The sequence below is a fragment of the Marmota marmota genome, unplaced genomic scaffold (assembly GCF_001458135.2).
Source record: "Marmota marmota marmota unplaced genomic scaffold, marMar, whole genome shotgun sequence".
Lineage (NCBI taxonomy): Eukaryota > Metazoa > Chordata > Mammalia > Rodentia > Sciuridae > Marmota > Marmota marmota.
In genome coordinates, this window is record NW_026000075.1 from 8,268,193 (window position 1) to 8,285,395 (window position 17,203).

A 17,203-nucleotide genomic window follows, 5' to 3' on the forward strand; every position below is an offset into this window, starting at 1 on the left:
CCCCTACCAGGAGACCAACTGTTTATGTCGCCGCTGGTATTGATGAAGTTCTCTCCTCCGCCGCTTTCTGATGACATCAGATCTCTGCCATGTTGGTATCCTATGCGAATGGCAGCATTTCGTTCCCCTTGCCGGGCAACCAAAGCAACGGGTGAGTCCTGACCGGCCCTCAGCAGGACCCGGACCCGACATGATTTCTTAAGTGAGAAAGAATGAGATAGTATTAGACTAACTTAGCCCACAGCCTGTCATATACCACTATAGCCACTAATCTGAATGTAATAGTGGACATGTGTTCCATATGTGAATGTTATATGTTGCACATCTCAAAGTATAAAGATTGAAATGCTCAGTTTAGTCCAGAGATAATCAATTCAAATATATCCAGAGTCAGATGGAGATGTAATATATGTGAGGCTCTTGACAAAGGAACAAGGCAGTCGGGAGGATAAAGCTGTCAACTGATGAGCATATGTACTGGTTCAAGACTTTCAATACCATTTTATTTTTGTTTTAAATACTGGCAAAAGAAAATAAAATCTATAAATCAGATTTGCCCTGATTCCTCAATTAGGAGCATGTTTATTCTATGCTTGTTCTTTAGTTTCAGTAATAAAAAGAAAATGAATCAGTACTTTCTTTCTTTCCAAAATTGCAGTAGCAAGAGCCTCCAGTGGGCATTCATTGTTCTGAACCCATTTCCTCTGATTAGGAAATTTCTTCTTCTCATCAATCTTGGTAGGAGCTGAGTTCACCTTCTACACAGAAAGACAAGATGTCAGATATTTTCTGAGCCTTTCTACATCAAGGATACGGCACATGAGCTTACAAGGGTAAAATTCTTTTAGGAAACACATTTTCCCAGATTTAGGGGAACCACACAGGAAAACTCTAGTGGCAGCATCAGTGTTGACTATGTCCACTAAGTAAGAATTGTACTACACACTGAACAGAAAACAGTCAACAGATCAGGGCTTAAGACTGCCATTCTAAAAGTCTGTAGAGGTTAGTCTATGGCTGGTATCTAAGAACTTTGTTCTCAGAAAGGTTCCTCCATTCCCTAAATCACTCTGCCTAAACTGTGCACACAATATGGTTTATGCTATGAACCTGCTTTCCTCCTGGGGTCTGGAATTTAGCCATGTGCCATACAGAAGATGCTTACAAGAATAGCTCCCAATAAAAGCCCAGGCTACAGTCTCTAATGAGCTTCCCTAGTAAGCAGCAGTTCACATGTAGTCAAAATTTCTTACTAGAGGAAATAAAGTCACCCTGTGTGACTTCACTAGTAGAAGGCTTTTAGAAACTTGCACCTGGCTTCCTCCAAATATTTTCCTATGTACCTCTTCCTTTTGCTGATTTTTTTTTGGGGGGATTGTACTAAGGATTGAACCCAGAGACAGTTTACCACTGAGCTACATCTGCAGCCCTTTTTATTTTTTATTTTTTATTTTGAGACAGGACTTAACTAAGTTGCTAAAGCTGGTCTAGAACTTGTGATCCTCCTACTTCAGCCACCTGAGTCACAATTAGAGGTATGCCTCAGCACACCCAACTTGCTCATTTTTTTGTATTCTTTGACTGTAATAAATCATATTCACAAATACAACTATATGTTAAGTCCAGTTATTCCTCTGAGCAAAATGTCAAAACTGGGACTAAAGTGAGGGGACCCCCAACATAGATATCAATGGCATTGGTAGACTCAACAATATATTTAAGTAGATTAATTTGGCTATACATACCTGAATCTATTTTCTGAACCTCCTGGGAATTTTTTGACCTATCTAACATTATTTAAGTATTCTTCCACTTATGCCAGTAAGAATTTATTTATGTTGCTTGAAATTTTAGAACTACATCTGAATCAACCTCCAAATTAATTTAGGATCTCTTCACTCTAGTTCACTACTACAAAGCCTCTCCCATTTCAATTTCCCTACTCAGGAGTATACAGTGGCTTCATACTACTATTGATGAAACTTCATGTTCTATAAATAAATTTGTAGGAGAATTCCTATTCTCCAAGAACATCCCCATAAAAAATTAGGGATGTACTCATTATGAACTTGAATTATTAACTGAAAGTTATTAAGGAAGTCCAAGAATTCATATGATAAATGAAGATATAAGGTGATAGTAGAGAGAGACATGAGAAACTATCAAATTTCACAGTGGATACTTACATAAAAATTATTCTAAGTGTAAGTATATTGTTGGAGATTTACATATGCCTAGAGCAAAGTTACACATAGTATTAAATAAAACTACCTATAAAGGCAGGAGTACCAGGAAACAGAAAAGGTAGAAAGCATAGTCTTTTGAAGGAGATGGGCAAGGTAGGACCCCACCAAGGGCAGAAAAGAGCTAGAACCTATAGCTAAATATCTATCAGTACATCAATTCATGGCTATACCCAATAGAATGGCTTCAAGAAATGTACATCAAGGCAGTTCCACAGCAGATTTTTACCAAGTCCCATGAGGAACCGTCCCATATCACTTCATATGCTTAGATATTCAGAGGTATTTTCTGTAGCAAAGGCTCCATTTAGTGTTTGTTATTTCTACCTTACCTTAGACTTTATCCTCTCTCATATACTTTCCTTGCTATTCTTTAAGTGAAGAATAGAAGAAGCAATAAACCCTCAAACTGGAAAGGCAAGCAGCAGCCTTTTTATTCCTACTTAGACTCAGTCCTTTACTAACCAGTTTTACAGTAGTTGCTATTTAAAAAAAAATAACTTTTTAAGTGATTGGATTTGTTTGTAAACCCAGAGTACTAGAGATATATCTAATTCACTCTAGTAATATTTCAGTTTTTAAAATTCTATCATTATAAAGTTCTCAGAATATGATTTAACAATATGTCATATTTCATAAACTTATAAACTATTTGAAACAAAGGAACTGGTTCTTCTACTTAACCATATCGTCAACAATAAATAATATAGAAGTATACACAGAGTAAGCAGTTAATTAAAAAAAAAATCTTGACCATCCTATCTTTGAAGTTGGATAGAAATCATGCAACTGGCTATTCACATTTGGCTATTAGAACTAAAGTACTTTTCACAAGCACAGAGAAAATATATATTAGTTAGCAAACATTATGAAGCATTTGAAAAAAAATAACAGTAAGATAAACTATTCTCACTCCCAATGCATACCCTCCTACCTACCTTTAATTTTTTTTAGTTGTAGTTGGACACAATATCTTTATTTTATTTATTTATTTTTATGTGGTGCTGAGGATCAAACCCAGGGCCTCACACATGCTAGGTGAGCACTCTACTGCTGAGCCACAATCCCAGCCCCACTACCTTTAATTTTTTTTGAAGCTGTTTTGCATTATGGGTAAGAGGTGTAGGTTATAGAGTCAGACTGCTTTGTCAAATCCTGTCTATCAACCTCAGTTATTATTAGGTCTTCAGGAAATTTACTTAACCCCTCCAAGTCTAAGTATGTGAAAAACAGGGATCATAACATTTTTCCAGTACATCTGTTCTAATTTACAAATAGGACAATACTGAACATATTATTTGACCCAATTTGAGTACTCAATAAATGTTATTATTGCCAAAATGTTTGCAATTTATTCATTCAGGAATTAGGATGAATAATACATTAAATTTCAATTAAATCTTATTCAATTTTGTTCCATCTCAAAACTACCTTCACTCCAAATACATGAACATTAAAAAAATGACTATGAAATAAATGACATATCATTAGTTTCTCTTGGTAAAAATACTTCCATCAAATATTTTGTCAGCCAAAGTATAGGGAGCATATATAGACACTAAAGCTTGGAAGGCTGAGGAAAGAGACCCATAAATGATTTGAGTATTCAAGATAAAGTTTGTCAAATTTAAGACTTTGGACAAAATCAGCCATTGCACATGTATTTCAAATAAACTGATATAGAGGTCATACAAAAATAAAATTCTCTTTTAATAAATACTAGTGTGCAAATGAAAGTACAATGGCATGAAACTTTCATATACATTCTTAGAAAATGAACAAAATATTAAAGAAAGGCAAAAGTAAAGCTGGAATCTATTAATCAATGTAAAACAATTATCCAAAAGATGAAAGTAACTTCCCAGAAAAGAAAATCAATATGATAAAAAGATTCTAGGACTTTTTAGAAAGCAATTTAGGTATTCTTAACAATATTTTAAAAGAACACAAAAGAAATATGGCATTTAAATAAAAAGGTAAAAATATATTAAAAATATAAAAGTACATAAAAATACAAAAACTTATTATAACTACCTATCAATACTATTGAAAATCTCTTTCAATTGATGTATAATATTCATTTGTTACTATATCATAATGAGGCCATCAAGGAGCAATGCAGTTTTATATAATTTGTGGGGAAAAGGTATCCCAAAATTATATCTGACTTTTAATACTGACTCATTTTATCAGTTAGAATAAATTATATCATACACATTATTCTTTTTATATATACCACAGTGTACTTAAATAACAGAATGGTCTCCATATATTTGTCTATTTGCATAATACATAAAATTCCATTGTTTTTCTTATGCTTAGACTCTCAGAATCATTGTTAAATGCTGTCACTAGGGGGAAGTCTTGTTATCCAGAGGCTAAATATAAATTACAATAAAGCCTATAAGTACACATTTTTCTAAACTAAAATATATCAGAAGATATAACTTGAAGTATAAGACAAATACTTCCCCTTTGAAAGCAGTCATATTTCTGAAACATAACCAGTCCATATTTGTAAAATATATTAAGGATAAATTAAATTTTGCATCATAAACAGACCACTTACTTGTAAAATGAAAAAAGTCCCATTTTACTTTAAGCAAAAAATAATTGAGGCAAATGGGTATTTTCCTTTTTTCAGTTAAATCTAGAAATGACCCAATTCCCTATAATACTCTTCCTGCCCACACTGATTTTTCTCTATTAATGTATAAAATCCCTTTTTCCCCCAACTCAGTTGTTCTTCAAGAGTTCCCCTAGAAATTCTCATGGATAACAGTGAAAGAAAAATATTTGTTAGTACTTAGGACAATTATTCACCTATTTTTATGATGTTTTTAAACCAAGAAGCTAAGACTGTTTAACTCACTGACATTCTAGTTTTAATCCTTCCCCAAAGGAAATCTATATGTGGGTAATTTTTGCCCTAGGGCTCTTGCTTAGATTGGTTCCTGATAACAAGAACTGAACAGCTAAGCTTCAGCATGCAAATTCCTGTTTGAAAGCATGATTTTTAATGCTGAAATTGTTATTATTTCAAAAACAAATTAAACAAGGGAGTTCTGTAGAAAGCCAATTAACCAATTTAGGCAGCAACTTAATGCAAATCAATGCCCCTTACTTTCACCCAACATGATGTTTTGTGATTCTAGGATGTCAGTCTCTAAGTGTACATCTATAGCAAGTGAATGTTGAAAGTGACTCAAAGTTCCTATACAAGCATTCCATTGGGATGCCTGTGTTAAGTATGGACTTTATTTTAAATTACTACCCTGCACTGTACTATCATTCCATGTTGTTGTATTCCTTCCATATCATTAAAAATACAATTGGAAAAACATATAGAAAGAGCACAGCATTAGGAATCATAAGAGTCTAACTCCAGCTCTATAGCAAGGAAATGGCCCATAGTCCAGTTACAAGACAAAATAGCACTAAGGAAAACTCTTTTATAAATTTAAGACTTTATACACATTTTGAAACAATGTTAATGTGTGCAGATGTTTTTTCTGTTTATTTTGTCCTTTAATTTTCATCCACCTTAGACTTTAAGCCATTAGGTGTCAATTTCAACAGGAAATGTTTACATACTTATCTTAAAAGATACATGGTCTAAGTCTTTTACACCTCCTGTTAACAGTTATTTAAGAGTTTCCACCACTCCTCCACAGTATTTCTTAAAACACTTAGGTTTGTTGAGTCAAAGTTCAGTTGAATATAAATGGACAAAATCACTTTAGTCGATACATAATCATGTATCCAGTGATCAGGAGGAAAAAATAAACATAAGAGATAACTGACATTAAGAAGCATATAATGATTGTTTATAAGAATGCTTATTTTCCAGTCATGGTGGCACACACCTGTAATCTCAGCAGCTCTGGAGGCTAAGACAGGAGGATCAAAGCTAGTTCAAAGCCAGTCTCAGCAATGGTGAGGAGCTAAGAAGCTCAGTGAGACCCTGTCTCAAAATAAAATATAAAATAGAACTGGGGATGTGGTTCAGTGGAGTGACCCTAAGTTCAATCCCAGATTTTTAAAAAATGCATATGTTTCTCAGTACCTAGTTGTTATTATTAAATACTGGCCTTAGCTTTTCCATAACATGAAAAAAATGTGTAATTTATTTCAAAACTATGTAGCACCACAGCAAATTTTCAGAATTGTAGCCATTTCTGAGCATTTACATCCATAGGAAAAATTTTTTAAGTATAAAACTGAATGAACCATTTGAATAAACTATGAAAAATTTAGAACTTTATAATGAAACATTAGAGATCAAATTAATAATAAGACAGAAAACTAAAGAAAAGGGGAAAACTGAAAATAAGTGCAAAAAATATTCACAAGAAAAATAAGCAAGTATCAAGTGAAAATAATAGTACAACACAGGAGAATCACAATATAACAAATCTATAAAGTTCATGGATAGTTTGTTCCACTCCTCTGCACATGCTTTATTCTATCAAGAACAATTCTGCCCTTTATGACAAACACAAGATTGTTCCTCTATTTTTAGCCTTTGAAAACCACTAAAAAAAAAAAAAAAAAACCACAGAATAGATGTTTAGCAAAATCTGATTTTACTTTACTAAACTTGTAAGGGTCTTTCACAATTAATGATGTTGTTCTCATATGAATTTTGTCACTCCACTCATTAAATATTACATTTGGAAAGAACAACATTTCTAATTGTGTTGAGAGGGTAAAATTTAAATAAATAAAATACACTAATATTTTAGTGCCCATTTTTAAGGTCTTCCAACACAATGTCTGTTTTCCTCTCAAAAATCTTAATGGAATGTCATCTACCCCTTTGTATCTCTTAACCCATTTCCTCTGCCCATCTCCTTAACTAAATTCCTTAATTGTGGGAAGCCATTCTTGCATGTGATTTGAGTTACCTCCCTGGCTGGGTGTGAGGCACTTAGACACATTGTGTCAGAGCCTTCCCCACCCTGCCCCAGGTGCAAGGGCTTGTCCTTGTGGGGGTGTGCCTGACCACTGACCTGAAGACCAATCACTGACCCTGACCTAGGAATGCTGCCCCCCCTCAACTTTCATTGGATGGAATTTTCCCTTGAATTTTTTGTTCCCCAATAAAGCTCACTCCTGGCGTGTTTCCCTCTCTCTCCCTGGCCTCACTGTTAACCTCGCTAGGCATTAGGTGGCTGGAGGCAGGAGCTAGGAGGAACAGTCTCTGAGCTGGGCAAAAAAAGGTAACTGAGAGTCATGTCTCTTTAATTTACACTCACTAGTTAATTTTTATGCTTTCGAACCTCTGTTATGAAGCTAGCGTGCTGGTCGAGTGGCTGACTTAAGGACAGTATCACTTTTTATCTTAATATCCCTACAACAACCAAAAGGTTCAATACATTCTAGGAATTTATTGAATGGAGGATAGATAAATGGGTGGAAGAATTGGTGGACTATCCTTAAAGAAAAAGAGAAAAGGAAAAAAAGAATTATCCCCCTTGCAAGGTGTGAAATCCTTGAGGAAAAGCATTATAAATATTATCATTTTAGCAATTACTGTGCTGCCTGGAACATATTAAATCTTTAAATAATGTCTGAAGAATGAATGAGTATTTGATTCATGTTCACAGAGTATATGATTTTTAATACTCTATGTTTATATCAATAAAATTAGAAATATTCTCAATCCTTTCATAAACAAATTACTATTTTCTGTTCGAATGTTAGTTTCTATAAATGGATTTCTGTGAAACTAAAAGAAACTAATTTCCTAATTACATAAAATATTAGAGTCACTATTTTTATAGTCATCACATATTTTATTCATTCACTAATTAAATTTTTTTCTGAAATGTATATAATACATACTGCAGCAACAGTATTCTCCACTTTGTTTCCCACACAGTTGTTTGACTTTTGAATAGAAATGCTTTTATTTCATCAAATTAGTCCATATATTCCCTAATAATTTATCCCCTTCCTCTTAGATTCTGAAATTCTTTTTCTTTCCAGATATTTGCTAATTTTACTTTCTAATTTACATGGCCTTTTAAAATTTTACTACCATAAAGTTAGAATTTATTGTGTGTGTGTGTGTGTATATATATATATATATATACACACACACAATCAGTTAAGAATCTAAGTGTGTTCCTATGCCATAAGAAAAATTCTGAACACTATTTATTAAATATTATTTCTCTCCACAAATCTGAGATGTCTCCTTGATAATATATTATATTTTTACATATAATCAAATCTTATTGTAAGGTCAGTGTGTATCAGATTGAAAATGACAAGACAGGAAGTTTTGCCTATGTTAACACTGTGTTGCAACTAATGCAATGGAATAAACAGTTATACCCTTATTAAATATTTTCTAATAACAAAATTCTCAATTGCTATATTTGCTTTGAGACTTAAATATAATATTGGAAATGCATTCATAGTTATCCCATAGTACACTAGAAGACCCCTGAAAGCAAAGCACCCTGTCTGACTTATTTTCATGCACTATATTCTTGGCACAGTGCATGGCAAAAAGCCTCAAGAAGCATTTGCTGAAATACACAGAACTATGGCAAGACTGAGAATCCCTTGAAAAGAGCTATGTTTTGAACGCAGGAAAGTGGAAAGTAATGAAAGAAATAACAGAAGAAATGTCAGAAGAACTTTTCCACATTTTTTATTGGTGCATTATAGTTATACATGATGGTGGGATTTGTTGTCACATATTCATGCATTCATACAATATAACAATGTAATTTGGACAGCAGCAGAAGTTTACAAGAAACACAGAACTATAGAAGTATAGATTTTATCAACTTTCTACTCATACCAATTACTCTGTAGATATTATTTTCAAGTAACTTCCTTTATAGGTTAGGTTAAGGTTGGTTCACACTTTTAATAATGACAAAAATCACCCTTGTGGCTCAGCAGTAGAGCACTTGCCTAGCACAGGAAGGCCCTGAGTTCGATCCTCAGCACCATATAAAAATAAATTAAATAATTAAAGATATTGTATCCAAATGCAACTAAAAAATAAATATTTTTTAAAAATCACCCTGGCAAAATATATTCCAATTCTCATTTCTCATTACTGCAAACTAATCCTTGAGTCAAATAGTTTTATTTCTAATATGACTTGAGAATGTTTCATTTATTTAAAAAAGGAAATTTGTGACAATAAATTTCAAACTCTAAAAACTCATGACTATATTCAGTGTTTAAAAGGAACCTTAATTACAACTTTGTTAATAAAATTAACAAATTTTATTAATTTTTCTGGAAATTTTCACCAGAAATGTTAAACCAGTTAGACACTGTAGAGAATATTATATAATTTCCACTAAATTGTGAAAAGATGAAATGTTATTATTAGTCACAAAATTGAATTTATCAAGACACTCTTCATTTTAAATAACATCTAAATAAATAGTGAATTATTTAAAAACTGACACACTTTATCTTTTTTAATACAAGGTTAATATTATAACTATAGCACTCCTCTTTCTCCCCCTTTGGAATAAAAAGGGGAAAAAGCTTTGCCAACTTTTATATCATTCTCATTAAGTAAGGTAAACTCTTAATTATGAACATAATTTATAAGGCTGTTAAATATGCCTAGGCACAATGTCTTTTCAATAAGAAAAACCAGTTGGCAAGTAAACAGAGTAATCATGAAAGGGAAAGGATCCAAGTCTTTCAACTTTGAAACCAAATTCCATTGACATAAAAAAATGAGAGTTCAAGGGGGAAGAAAAAAAGGTTTAAGAAGGTTAGGTGATTCCTATTATTAACCAGAGGAAAAAGACATATGGGATAGTGACTCTGGACACTCTAAAAAGTGAGTATGGAAAAGAATAATCCTCTATAGAGTTAACTTACTGCAGCACAAAGTGATATTTTCTTGGAGCAGATCATCTAAAACTGTTAGAATAGCTTACAAAATTTAGCAATCCTCAACCATGAAACACAGGAAAAAAATCACACAGCTAACTAGAAAAGTTTATCAGGGCTTAAACAGAAGTTTCTTATTCCAAAATGTATGCCTTTCCACTGTACCCCATCAACACAATTCTGTCATTAAAAAACCTATGAAGTCCTAGACAGACAAGTACCAGAAATTGAAACCTATGTGATACTTTCACCTCTCCTATGCATGGAAGGTAGTGATATTGGAGGAAACACATAGAAATATGGAAAAGGAAAAGGAATAGCTGGTTGTGTAGATGGCTTTATAAACAGCAACTTCAGGTTATGAGCAACACTGGGATTCATTCCACTGTAAGATGCAACTTAACCTAGTGGTATACACTGAGAATATCATGGTTAGCAAAATGTGAACATCATGATTTAAATCTCAAACTTCAGGGAAAAATTAAAATCCCAGATGAGAAAGAATATATGTAATAACAGCAACCAAAGACAATACAAGTACTATTAAGAGTAAATATCAATGAACATGTCTCAGAACAATGATTTTATCCTCAGGTTTAATGAAATAATATATTAAAGCAAAGAAACAAAGTGATGTTAAAATTTTAAAAGAAAAATATTGTAAGTAAAACTTTGTATCCTTCCCTCATTTGCCAACACTTACCAATTCCTCCTACACATTATACACATATCTTTACTCACACACACTCTGGTTGTCTCTGAGGACAAGCTTTATTTCTGCCAAGCACCCAAAGGAGTGCTGTAGACTTAGCTGTTCAATAAATACTTGCCAAATGAATAGAAATAAATGATAGAGAATGTGAAACTATTCGATTTCTATTTAATTCTACCATCTTTAAACTGGAAAAGTTATAATAAACATGGTTAAAAGTTTACTGAAGCCTAAGATGGATAGAGACAATAAGAATGCCTAGCTGTCTTACATGAATGATTCTAACTCTTCAGTCTCAGACAAATTCTAACCCAGAATTTTCTCATGAAGTACAGATATGATCACTGACAGTGCCAGAGGGTTGAGACTGGAAAATAAATCCTGATTTTCAAAAAGATTATAGGATAGAAACTATAGAGAATGGAGACTTATGTAAGCCCTGGAAAACCTTTAGAAAACATTCTTTTAAAAACAATTCTATAAGGGCTGAGGGTGCAGCTTAGTGGTACAGCATTTACCTAGCATGCTAGAGGGCCTGTGTTCAATCCCCAGTACCCCCCCCAAAAAAATTAATGGATGATTTGTGAGCTCTTATAAAAGGAAGCACTGTTCACAGAGAGCTATCATGAGTTCATTATGAAGTCATGACAGGTTTTAATTTTCTTCTTTATTACTAGAATTACAAACCTACAAACTATGGACACATCGAAGTTATTAACAGTAATAGCTAGTACTTACTAAGCTCTTACTTTATGCCAAATATTATCTCATTTAATTTTCACACTAATACTGTGAGAAAAGATAGTATTATTGCCATTTTAAAATGAGGGATAAGAAGACTGATGAAATCTGTCCAAGATTTTGAATCTAATCAATCATGGAACAGAAAATGAAATTGAGAACTCTCTACATACAGAGGTCTTATTTTTATAACCACTATGCATAATGCCTCATAAAAAATACTTGGAAAAAATAGATAGCCTCATAAATTCTTGTGAAAAAGAAAATGACGAATTGTACAACCTTTCAATCAGGCTATTTCAAAATTGGCTAAACATATATGCCCAAATCTTTAACTGATTAGTAGATCATTACCAATGGGGAGCAATGTTTCAAGTATCATGTCTCAAGATTTGAACACAAAATGTTTATAACACTGTTATTAGGGAACAACAAGATGTAATAGGTTTATAAATAATAACTCTACAAACAGCATAAATTTAGAGCTCTATCTTATTTTTTTTTAGAAAACAGAGTAATGTAAAAGTACTCCAGGGTTTTAAGGAAAAGCTTATATTTATGTTGAAACATAAAAGAAATGAATGTAAGGTTTTAACATTGTTACAAAAATCAGTTTTGAAAATATAAGTGAAAAACAATTAGCATGTCATATTTAAAATATCAAATCGGTAGACAATGCAGAAGAAGCAACTCTTGAAGGAACCTGGGAACTTTTTATGGCAAGATTTTAAAATATGTTGATCCTCTGATTCACCAATCCAATTTTCAGAAATGATCCATGAGAAAAAATAACTAAGGATGTTTGAAAGTATTCAGCTGATTTATTTGTAATAGCCCAAACTAAAACCAAAATGTCTAATAAAATGGAAGCATTTAAACCAATGACAGAATCAGTTAATGATAGAGCAACTATAAGTGACAATCTTCTTAATTTAAAATGCCGCTGGTGACAAAAACCTGCCATAGAAAGATATTCACAACACAGCTAAATGAGTATTATTATGAAAAACATGCAAAATAGGATTTCACTTTTGTAAAAGAGAAAGGAAGGGATGAGGGAGGGAGAGAAGAAGGGAGGCAAAGAAAGAAAGAAAAGGAGATAGTAAAGAGGGAAGATACAGAAAGAAAACAAAAATATGAAAACAATATTCTTTTCACTGTGATCACTTTAATACATACATTTTACATATAGATGCACTCTATACATATGGGTCGATTCTATGCATATATAAAAGTACTTAATTAAAATATTTTCATAAAATACTTATCTTTTCTTCATGCAATGCTATACAATATTTTCCATTTTATATCATTCCATTTCTTTTTAAAAAATGCTAGTCATTAAATTGACTTTGCAAACTAACAAAAGGTAGCATCCTGAAGTCTGAAAACAATGATCTAAAGAATGTCTGCAAGGAGGTAAAACAAAGTATTAATAAAGCCTGTATTTGAGTACTATCTGAAATTTCCTTTATTTTCTAAAATTTTGAACAAATGAAAAATAAAAGAATATTTTATGCAAAAAATTTAGAAACTTTTTCAGAGATGATAATTTGAGATGATAACAACAGTTCATGTGAAAAATTACTAACAGTTCATGTGGAAAACATATAGGTCCATCTAATGGAACTCAATTCAAAATGAGATAACAATGTTTCTTAGATGCCAAAAGAACTAACTTAATCCTAGTCAGAATTAAAATGTGCAAACACACATGGAGGCACTACCTAAAACAAGGCCTGTGAGAACTCCCCTACCTTTTGTATACTTAGATCCTGTCTAGAGACTGTACATGTGCATAGCACATTTCTTTTTTTTTTTTTTTTTTTTTTTTTTTGAGAGAGAGAAAATTTTTTTTTAATATTTATTTTTCAGTTTTCAGTGGACACAACATCTTTATTTTATTTTTTTAATGTGGTGCTAAAAATCGAACCCAGCGTCCCGGGCAGTGCACAGCACATTTCTAATGGAAAACAGCCAGAAGAAACACAATATGGAAATTATATCATATGAAAAACAGTAAAAGAAACAAAGAACCTTTAGCCCGATGTCTTTTCAAAGAAATAAAAAAGCCTTTATTTAAATAATAGTCATAAAACAGAGTTAAGAACCGATGCATGCAGAAAAGTCATGAAAGGGGTAAGTCTGGGTAGATTTTACCCTTATATAAAGATGAACTCTAATACTACTTAGCAATGGAATGCAATGCCACAAGTTGGAACAATGGACCCTCTTTATACCAACATTCCTTAAGACAATTTGACCTCTTATTTCAAGGAAGCATTTTGAATTCTGTGTATCTCTAAGCTCATAATATCCAGTTTGTAGCCCTCTATCCCATCCTAGACATTTTCCTTGGGTTTTCTTGCTATAGGTAACTAAACAGACAGGTTATCTCAGGAAGATAATGAAGTCTTCATCAGTAACAGTTTTCAGACACAGGAATAACCAAATAGCAAGGATACGATGAAAGAGAATTATATAATAGACTGTTGAATTAAACACCTAGTACTATATTTTTCTAAAATAAACACATTATTATTTTGTTTTATTAAAAATCTCCTTACTATAATAAAATATACATAATTTCATAAGTATAAAATTAGGATTCCTAAAAGGAAATTTAGAACATAATTCCTAAATAAAAATATTTTGGTTCTACTATAATTATTTGGAATTATATTATAGATACTTGATAAAGATATATATGGATTTATATATATGTATATATAAACACACAAGTGTATATGAGCATATATTATTTTATTACCTTCTTTTTACACAAAGAGCATATTATAACATATTGTTCCACAACTTTTTTTATTTTTTCTTCACATAATAAATCTTAATACATTTCAGTATTTAAACTGTTTCATCACCATTTGATACTGCTATACAGCATTCCATTTTATAGAAGCACCACTACTTATTTAACTATTCCCTAATCAATGGTTTAGGTTGTTTCTAACTTTTCCTATTACCATCAATTTTGCAAAAATAATCATATAAATACTTCATGCTTCATATATGAGAATACCTGTAGAAATAGAAATGCTGTATTAAACGATACATGTGTTGGTAATTTTCACAAATATTAACGAATAGAACGACAAAGTACTAGTTCATTATATATCCACCAGAATATTTGAATATCTTCAGTTTCAACAATGCAGAATTCAGCATTATTTTAATCTGAAAAGCCTCAAGTTTCAAGAGAGAAACAAGGAAATGAAAGGATTTAAAGATGAGTTCCAGGCTGGGGGTATAGCTCAATGCTTAGCATGGTGAAAAGTTCCTGCCTTCGATTCCCAGCACAGAAAAATTAAAGAAGGAAACATAGATGCCCTGTGTATAAAATCCCATCTTCCTTAATAAAACTCAAGACCAAATTCTGTTAAGGTTGATAATGAAAGGAAAGTCTTTACATGAGGAAGAGTTACCTGGGCCTTAAACACAACTACCATTTCCTAAGATTTAATTTTCTCATTGGGAGTCCTACTAATTAGGGTTGACACATCACTGTGCTAGGTCACAGCAGGCACATTCCAAAAAAAAAAAAAAACAGGAATATTGCATTCTTCCCTTGATCCCTTCCTTAATTACCTCATAGTACAAAGGAGACAAAAATAAGAAACAGCTTGATATAACTTGAAAGCATTGTGGCATCCAATAGTGGTCACCTAAAATTCATTTTCCTTTCTTTTGTAATAACCATTTTACTAAATAAGTGGTCACTCATATAGAGATTGTATTTCCAGACTTCTCATACAGCTATTATTGCCAAGTGAGAAAGTTCTAACCAATGGAATGTGAAATTTTTGATGATAGGCATAAAGGAAAGTTGCTTACCTTTACTTTTGCACTTTATTTATTTTCTCAAACTAGAATGCAAATCCAGCAGTCACACAAATTTAACCTTGCAGACAAGGACCTCAACCTAGGAGACTGCAGAGCAGTAAAGACTTGAGATTGATAACCTTGTGAAGATAAAAACTTTGGCAGACTGGACTACTAGAAATGTTGTGAGAATGAGAAACTTCTATCATATTTAACTGTGTCTTGTATCATATATACAAGACAGCCTTTATAGTTGACTCTTTGATATAGCAACTTTATCTCTGTAAACACAAACATAGACACACAAACACATAGCTATATGCACACTGAAGACTGGCGATCATGGTATTAAGATAAAATCTTGCAGGTATCATTTTGTCAAAATGAACCCAAATACTATGTGTAATTATAATTCTCAAAAAAGAAAGAAAGAAAGAAAGAACTTGAAGAATGCATTTTTAGGCAAAAAGGTATAAAACTGTAAAAAATAAAGATAAGCACAAATTAATAAACAGAAAATATTAGAGAAATGACTAAAATAGAAAGTTGATATAAGAAACAATATTTCCTATGCCTAAAAATTGAAATTGCATTGCTAAAGCATTAGAAGAAAAAATATACTGTAGTTCAGACATCCTGTTTTTTACTTAAAAGATTACTTCTCACAGGAGAAAAGCATTAAAATTAAATATGATTAACCACTATATATGGAAAACATCTAAATTCATTTAACTTTTCAGTGGTTTACATAAGAAATTTGGAATATTAGCTTGAATTAAACAGTGACATATAACTTTATAAGAAAAGATGTCAAACTCATTCAGTAAACACTGAATATGTATTCTGTACTAGACATGTTGCTGGACTCAGGAACACAAAGGTGAATACAATTCAATCCCTGTGTGGGAGAAGATCACTAATAAATTTCATTAATTGTGCCAACATGTACATATAAAAGATTTAAAGTTCAACTGTGTCAAAATTACTTTTTTCCAACATTAATTATTTGAATAATTATATTTAAAATATACCCACCTAATCATACATATACAGTAGTCCCCCTTTCCTACAAGGGATATATTCCAAGACCTTCTTCAGGCACCTGTTTTTGTTGTGCATAAAAATAAATTTCAAAATTAAAAAGAAAATCAATATAATGGACACTCACTTTACAAATACTTTAAAATTCCCAGTATCTTGAAGTCATTAAAGCATTGTTCCTGAAGTAAAACACCTAAGTTGCTTAGGCCATTATACAAAAATCATCTCCAAAATAACAATAGTAAAATACTTTAACATGGCCACCAACCTCTTTCCTGATATTACGAATAAATTCATTCTGATTGTTTGAGGAAGAAAAATATGGTCTATCTAACACTTTCATATTATATTTCATTTAACATTTCACTTGAAGAGGGAATAATAAAATATTTTAAGGAGCTATTGTCTATCCAAAAATGACAAATATTTAATCCAAAGAAAAATAATCATATAAATTAAATATTCACCACATTCTGTCGAACTCAAACATTTTCTTTATTTTAATTAACTTTAATGTATTATACTCCTGGAATAACTAGCTGTTACATTACACAAATTCTGCCAAAATTTTTATTCACTTAAAATAACTGAAGCTTAGGAACCACTTCTGGACTATCCTGCCACTGTTACGTGAAAGAGAAATAACTTTCTACCTTACTTAAGTTCAGGTAAATGGCTTAATGATAGGACCCTTGCCCCACCTTCCCTGAAAAGTTACAGTATGCCAGAAATTACCATATGTATAAAA

General features: G+C 32.0%; 1 protein-coding gene across 1 annotated transcript in view; it reads right to left on the bottom strand.

Annotated features, from left to right (window-relative positions):
• The window catches only part of Naaladl2 (N-acetylated alpha-linked acidic dipeptidase like 2), a 1,175,859-nt gene extending 1,158,997 nt beyond the window's left edge, over window positions 1-16,862 (bottom strand). Inside the window, exon 1 of the mRNA XM_048814261.1 lies at window positions 16,450-16,862. The gene's annotated coding sequence lies outside the window, so the exon portion shown is untranslated. The remainder of the gene's footprint in view (window positions 1-16,449) is intronic.
• Window positions 16,863-17,203: the final 341 nt, after the last annotated feature.